Here is an 8,031-nt window from a genome sequence, read left to right on the forward strand (position 1 = left end):
CGTCGTAATTATTGAGTGGCGACTTATTCATCAGAATTACTTGTAGAAACGCCTTCTTGTTCGTACGTGTTGTGAGTGTTGTGATGAAGCCCATTACACCAAATACCTATTTATACTAGTAGTGGGGTGTTTGGGGAGCCAAAAAAACGGCCATTTTTGACCCCAACGGTCAAAAAAACGGCCATAAAACCGTTTCCCAACGGCTAGAACTACTCCAACGGCTAGAACCGGTTCCGGTCGAACCGGTTCCAGAACCGGTTCCGGTTCCTACCCGGTCCACCTCCAAAAATGTCCAAACCGGTCCCGAATCGTCGGGTTGAAACGGAACCGAACCGGTTTCCTACGAAAAACGGGTCAGGAACCGGTTCGGTTCCGGTTCGGTTCCACCGAACCGGTTCCAGGAACCGGTTTTGTTGTCCACCTCTATGTAGGGGTATGGTACTAAAACCCGGTTTTACGACCCTAAATCTATTATGTTTGGCTTATTTTATTACATGGACTAATACAATGTTATTGGGCTGAGGGGGTTTTGTGGAGGTAACCCTAACTGGACTAGGCCCATTAGGGTACCATGATGGTGGCCATGAGGCTCTCTATATAAGGAGGTCTCCACCTCCTTATTAAGGGGTCATGCTCAATAAGTAGGGATGGCAAAAAAACCCAAACCCGATGGGGAAAACCGAAACCCCGCCCCGAACGGGGCGGGTTCGGGGGACACTTAATCGGGGACGGGTCCGGGTTCGGGTTTTCCCCCGTTTAAGTTAATCGGGAACGGGGCGGGTTCGGGGACACTTAATCGGGGACGGGTCCGGGTTCGGGTTTTCCCCGTTAAGTTAATCGGGTTCGGGGCGGGTATGGTATAGCCTGTACCCGCCCCGTATACCCGCCCCGTATACCCGTTTAAAACCCGTTTAATTAAATATAATTTTTATATTTATATATAATATATTATTTATTATTTATTTTCCCAATATACCCCGTTTAAAAATTAAAAACCTTTTTCCTACTTTCCCAATCCATTGTAGCCGTAGCCGTCTTCATCCAAAAACATTGGAAGCGTTAATGTGCGCCCAAAGTTGGTTGTTGAATGAAATCAAAGGTAAACAAACATTTTATTTTTTATTTTTAACTTAGCTACTATATAAACTTTTGACTTTTGTGATATGAATATAGCAACTTGTTCAGAAGAATCCGAGGCATATTGCCAAACTATTGAATATGATTGTGACGATGGTATTGAGGTAATACATATATATATGGTTTTATCGTTTACATTTTAATATGGTTTAACATTGATTCTTATATAGTTTCCAATTAATATGTTAATGTTTGATTATCATAGCAATCCGGCGTGACAAGTGTTTGAATGGTTGAATGGGTGCGGTATGGACGTGTAAGAAGGATCAATCATGAAGTTAATTTCCGTTGTGATGGGAGAAATAAACATTTTTATGTATTAATAATGTCTTTTGTATGTGTAATGTGTTTGGATATTGAACTTTTTGTGTATTAATATTGTATTGTAATTTTGTATCATTTTCTTACAATCGGGTTTTAAACGGTGAACCCGACGGTTAAATGGGGATCCCCACGGGGAATTTAGCCCGTTTAAAAACCATTTATGCTAGACGGGTTCCCCGAATACCCGCGGTTTTCCCCGAATCCCCGATGGGGATTCCCCGTTTAGTCCCCGCGGGTTTTTAGACGGTTTTGGTAATGAGTTTTATAAACCGGGGCGGGTATGGGATTGGCATTCCCCGCCCCGAAACCGCCCCGTTGCCATCCCTATCAATAAGAGCCACCACCACTTTTTTGTGTCTGTAAACAAGAGATCTTTTAGATTTCTTAGCAGTCACCTCCACACCCCCGAAAAACCATTGCAGGTCTCAAGCAACCGGAGGAGAAGATCAAGACGAGGTTCGTTCATCTCGAAAATCCGTGGAAACATCGTCATGGATCAGGTCAGATTCATTTCATGCTTCGACATTGGCGCCATCCGTGGGACGGCAACGAACTACCTTTCGATCTCCCTCTCGGCTGACAGATCTCTCCCAGGAAAAACCCAGATCTGAAAGTTTACAGAAAAAGGCTTCAAGGCTTGTTCTATTAAAGCTCAAAAAGATCCATAGATCTAAAGGAGGCTTCCAGATCTGTGCAAAAAACTGCCTGATTCGAATGATCAAGTCTCCGGATCTGTGATGGTTTTAAATCCGCTCCGAGTCTCAGATCTATCCACATCTGATTTACAGATCTAGATCTAGATTACAGACCTGGATTTTAGGTTTCAAATTGCAGATCTAACTCTTGAATTGCAGATCCAAAAATTACCAGACTTCCGCCGCCATGTACGTGCGCCCGCGGATTCTCACTCCGCAGCCATGCATGTGCCGCCGCGGGAACCACCGTGTGGGTTTTGCGCAAGAGACCTCCGCCACGCACGCAGCGCTCTCGCGAGTCACCACTCCATCGCCGTGCATGCGCGCATCAGGCCGCGCGCGAAACTTAAAGGTTGGAATCCTCATAACATCCCATATGGCTACGCGCCATACTTAAAGGTTGGGAATCCTCATAACATCCCATATGGCTACGCGCCATACTTAAAGGTTGGGAATCCTCATAACATCCCGTATGGCTACGCGCCATACTTAAAGGTTGGGAATCCTCATAATATCCCGTATGGCTACACGCCATACCTAAAGGTTGGGAATCCTCATAAACCCATACGGCTTCGCGCCACATGCTCACACATATCACACAGTCTACGCGCGCGCGCGCGCAACATCTGCGCGTGGCGCGGGACATAAAGTCTACGCGCACGCGCATGCAATATCTGCGCATAACACAAAGCCTGAGCCTATGCGCAAATGACATGACAAATGAGTAGTCTAATCCCAAATCAGGATAAGGACAACCTCATTTAGCAGCAATGAATTAAGGGACTGTCGTGGTATATCACAACCACGTTATCGCAATAGAAGACATCTAAATCTTAGGGCGGGAGCCTCATAATATCCCACACGGCCACGCGCCAGCTTAATTATTCTTATAGCTCGTAAGACGCCTTGCGCGCAAGCTGTTATTATTCTTATTATAGCTCGTAAGACGCCACGCGCGCAAGCTTTATTATTCATACAGCTCATAAGACGCCTCGCGCGCAAGCTGTTATTATTCTTATTATAGCTCGTAAGACGCCACGCGCGCAAGCTTTATTATTCATACAGCTCATAGGACGCCTCGCGCGCGAGCTGTTATTATTCTCATAGCTCGTAAGACGCCACGCGCGCAAGCTTTATTATTCATATAGCTCGTAAGACGCCTCGCGCGCAAGCTTTTATTATTTCCTATAGCTCGTAAGTCGCCTCGCGCGCAAGCTTCATTATTATTATAGCTCGTAAGCCAGAGCCTATGCGCAAGACCTCAACATGTCACCATCATGAAGAAAACCTCCCAAAACTCAAAGACAATAAAGACAAGGCCAAAGAAAAGGGAAAAAACCGCCTCATGGCCTAACACACCTTATAAAGTCCAGCGCTCCACCTAGACGCTTGCGCGCCCAGGAGCAACGCTGGATTTGGGGGGCTTGTAGGGGTATTGTACTAAAAACCCGGTTTTACGACCCTAAATCTATTATGTTTGGCTTATTTTATTACATGGACTAATACAATGTTATTGGGCTGAGGGGGTTTTGTGGAGGTAACCCTAACTGGGCTAAGCCCATTAGGGTACCATGATGGTGGCCATGAGGCTCTCTATATAAGGAGGTCTCCACCTCCTTATTAAGGGGTCATGCTCAATAAGAGCCACCACCACTTTTTTGTGTCTGTAAACAAGAGATCTTTTAGATTTCTTAGCAGTCACCTCCACACCCCCGAAAAATCATTGCAGGTCTCAAGCAACCGGAGGAGAAGATCAAGACGAGGTTCGTTCATCTCGAAAATCCGTGGAAACATCGTCATGGATCAGGTCAGATTCATTTCATGCTTCGACAGTACAGAAATATACATTTATCAGATTAAATAAGGGCATTAATAGGATTTATAATTTGTTACCTTGTCTTCATAGCTAAAGTCAAGATTTTTTATCGCCACCACATCTCTTCCACTTCTTCCACGTTCAGGGAATCTAATCTTCATTTGTTTCCTAATAAATGGTTTGTCAATTTGTTCCTCCTCTTGGAGCTTTTCTAGCTTCTGTTATTGTATAAAACAAGTGTAAATGAGTATAACATGATTGAAAAAGAAGTTAATAACATACAATTTTGTAGCTGTAAAAAAACACTATACTTATAATTTACAAAAAGTAAAAAGGTTCCTCAACTTGTAAAAAGCACACGTACACGAAAAAATCACTAAAACTGACTGTTGTATATTAAAGTTGCTAAACTTGTTTCACATACTTCAAAATTTGTTTTTTATATAAGGACTTGATACCCTCTTAATTTAATTAAAATTAGATGGTATAGTTTTTCTTTTTTTTTTAATGTTTTTAAAAAATGTTGAATGTCAATTAAATTTTGAGTATTTATTTACACGTTGAGAGGCATTTTCATGAAAAATACGAAAGTATATTGATTATTTATGATATTAGCCCTTTTTAATTCAAGATGAGAAAACAATTACAGAAATATAACTGTATCTAAAGTCGAAACAATATTAGAATAACAACTTTGTATTTATACTTTTACATAATCAAAAGATAATTAATTACTTTTTATATATTTAAATCAATATGTAATTTTACTAGAAGAGCAACGATAGTCAATTTGATGAATTATACTCACAACAGCAGTGAAACCAATATTTAACAAATTCTTTAATAGTCTAGAACTTAATAAATAATAATAAAAACCTTTTCAGCGGTAGATGCGCGTCCAGAGTTAGCTCCAGCGCCTAACCTACTAATCAAACCACGTGTGTGCTCAATTTCCTTTTGTTGTTTTTCCCAAGCTGCAAACTGAGCTTCAATCCATGACGCCTTACTAATGACGTAGTCAGAATAGTTTCCGATGAATGTTCTAGAAACACCCATGTCGGTTTCCACTATTTTTGTGCATAATTGGTCAAGAAAAGCTCGGTCATGAGATATGATCACCATTGGAACATCTTGCTTGCTGAGATAACCTTCAAGCCACTCGATCGTGTCTAGATCGAGATGGTTTGTAGGTTCATCCAGTAGTAACAAATCTGGGTCCTGCAGAAGTTAACAAATTTATTTTCATGTATTTTAAATTAGGGGGTTTCTGGATGAGTATTTATAAAGTTATAATTGCAACTTCAAGAATCAGAGTGCTCGCATAATCAGCTATTCAGCTTATTACACTAAATATCGTACAAACTACAATCAAAGTCACATCCAAGAACCACCTGAATATACAATGAAAACATAGATTTCCTATGTATAATAATAAGATTGAAGATAACAGGAATATGTATTCAATCATTTGTCATGAAGTACGACAATAAACCAACAGACTGCTAATTCAAGCATGTTTTGTACAAAACCTAATAATTTGTTTTTAATCAAATTCTTACCATATGTCATATAAGATGTAAAAACATACAATATCCGCAATTTAGGATGTTAATGAAACCGAAATAACTGACTTAATCGAATCTACCCAAACTCAAAACCGATGGTTTGATTTTATGTTTTCTCAAAAACTGAATTTTCGGTTCAGGTTCAATTTTGCATGTAGTACTGAGACCTGAAAAGAGAACCGAACCAACTTTAATAACCAAACCCGAAAAAGTCGAACATTCGAACCGAACCCGTAAAAATCAGTTTTTCATGGATTAGACCGCTTTATTTGAATGCTTGTTATTGAACTTATGGATTATGATGTTTTTAATGTTAACTTGTCAAGTAATTTATAAAAAATTTGGTAAAGTGTGTAGCCCAAAAATTTTAGCCACAAACGTGTAATCGTCAATTAATCATTACTTGATAAAAAAATTTTAGGCCCGAATTCATTCTTTTGACCATTATTTCATCAGCCCAAAATTTTCAAGCGCAAATGACAAAACCAAACAAACAGAAACCAAACCAATTGTCTAGAACCTAAATCAAACGGTTTTCAGAAACCCAAAAATCAAATTTTTGGTGTCGGTTCCATTTGAGCCCAAAAGCGAACCGAGCACAACCCTAAATTCCTCATGAAAAACGAATACATCCTTAGAATAGAAATATTTCACTAATTTGAATAAAAAGCAGCATAAAGTACAACATGAAGTCAATCTATCTCCAAAATATATATACCTGAAGCAGTATTTTCCCAAGTGACATCCTCGTCTGCCAGCCACCGCTAAAAGAAGCCACAAGTCTATCTCCATCCTCCACCGAAAACCCTAATTCCGGCATCAGCTTATTAATCTTGACATCAACACTATCCAAATTGACCGCCTGCGCCCGCCTCTGCAGCAAATCAAACTCATCCAACAACCTCCCCATCAGCTCCAAATCATCCACCGACCCCTCAATCGCCTTCTGCACCTTCTCCAACCGGTTTGATATCTCCATTTCCTCCTTAAAAGCATGCAGAAACTCCTCCCGAACCGTCCGAGTCATCGACATCTCAAACTCCTGGCTCAGAAACGATATTCTCACATTCGGCTTCGCCTTAATAACGTTCCCAGAGTCCGGGTGTTCGGTACCGGATATTATTCTTAATTGGGTAGTTTTTCCGGCACCATTAACGCCTACTAAGCCTACTTTCTCACCCTTTTTAACCTCCCAGGTTACATCTTTAAGCACTGTAACTCCCTTGTAACTTTTACTAACGTTTTCTAGCCTAACTCCTGATGAGATACTCGAGGCACCGGTGGGCGAGTGTTTGCCTCGCGAGTAGTTATCGGTCTCGGGTGGAGTTTGCGAAAATAAAGATTCGATGTCGTCTGTGGAGGTGGTGGTGGTGGTTTCGGTGTCGACGGCGACGGCGGATAAGCGGGTATTGTGGGAGTTGGATATGGGGGTTGGAATTGGGCGGAATTGGGGGCGGAAATAGGGTTTTTGGAGGGTGGAAAGAGGGGTGGGGTTGAGGAAGGTGGAACGGAGGAGTTTCGAGGCTAATTCCATCGTTGTTGCAGGTTCCGATCAGTGGTGGTGGTGATCGGAAAGACACTGATGAAGATGAAGATGAAGGAAGATGAGTGTGTGGAAGTGATTTTAAGTGGGGCTTTATTTGTGATGGTTGTTTATGTTTTGGAGATTGTAAGCCACAAAGTGTGAGATAATTAGATGTTGTACCAATGTTGGCCATCCATTTTTATTATTTTGATTTGGACTTTTCTTTTCCTTTTCTTTAAAAAAAAATATTATGGGAATGTTTTTATTCCGTATCACTCGACCTCAGATGATATCATTGAGGTTTAGTTCAGCAGGTACCGGAGAGGAAGTGAGAATTTGAGATACAGGTAGCAAAGTCTTTTACTTCGAATCTGATTCCAACCGGGTTTTATTGTGAAACATGAGTTGTGGGCTTAGGCTACCTAACGCATTTTATGTTGGAAAATATGGTGAATGGATATTTGATGGTTTTATTATATGTGATTCTTTAAGTGATGAATTGAATATGTCTCTTAACTAGAGTATTCATATTATTTTATTAGAGGTTTAATGTCTAATATCAAGTCTCTAATTAATAAGAGACACTTTATCCATGCATGACTCTATATACAAGAGTTCTTTTGTGTCTCTTTAGATTTGAGAGATAGAATTCTTAGAGAAAAGAGAATACTTGAAGATCACATATGTGGGAACCAATGGAGAGAAGTACTCTCTACTCGTTTCTATCACCATCAACAACACACTTTACCTAATGCAATCACGGATGCGTGTGCCATCTCGGGCAGTACACACGCTGTTCCGATTGTTGTACCCTGGGAAACAGACGGACTCTTTAGTAGAGACCCGAAATCTGTTTTAAGGGAAATGTATAGAATACATGCCTCAACCACACTTAATATATATATATATATATATATATATATATATTGTTTTGTTCATCTTTTGTTGCAGTCAATGGAGTTAACTACA

At 40.6% G+C, this 8,031-nt stretch overlaps 1 pseudogene across 1 annotated transcript; it reads right to left on the reverse strand.

The window, feature by feature from the left end:
* Positions 1 to 4,049: 4,049 nt before the first annotated feature.
* LOC143615828 (ABC transporter F family member 5 pseudogene) lies at positions 4,050 to 7,126 on the reverse strand (annotated as a pseudogene). The gene is made up of 3 exons (XR_013150547.1): positions 6,256 to 7,126; positions 4,849 to 5,190; positions 4,050 to 4,190 (listed from the first exon to the last, which is right to left on the reverse strand). The product of XR_013150547.1 is annotated as an ABC transporter F family member 5 pseudogene (transcript).
* Positions 7,127 to 8,031: the final 905 nt, after the last annotated feature.

This window comes from Bidens hawaiensis, unplaced genomic scaffold (assembly GCF_021521415.1).
Source record: "Bidens hawaiensis isolate Kalapana, Puna unplaced genomic scaffold, B.hawaiensis_p1.1 tig00044626_1, whole genome shotgun sequence".
In the NCBI taxonomy this organism is placed as follows: domain Eukaryota; kingdom Viridiplantae; phylum Streptophyta; class Magnoliopsida; order Asterales; family Asteraceae; genus Bidens; species Bidens hawaiensis.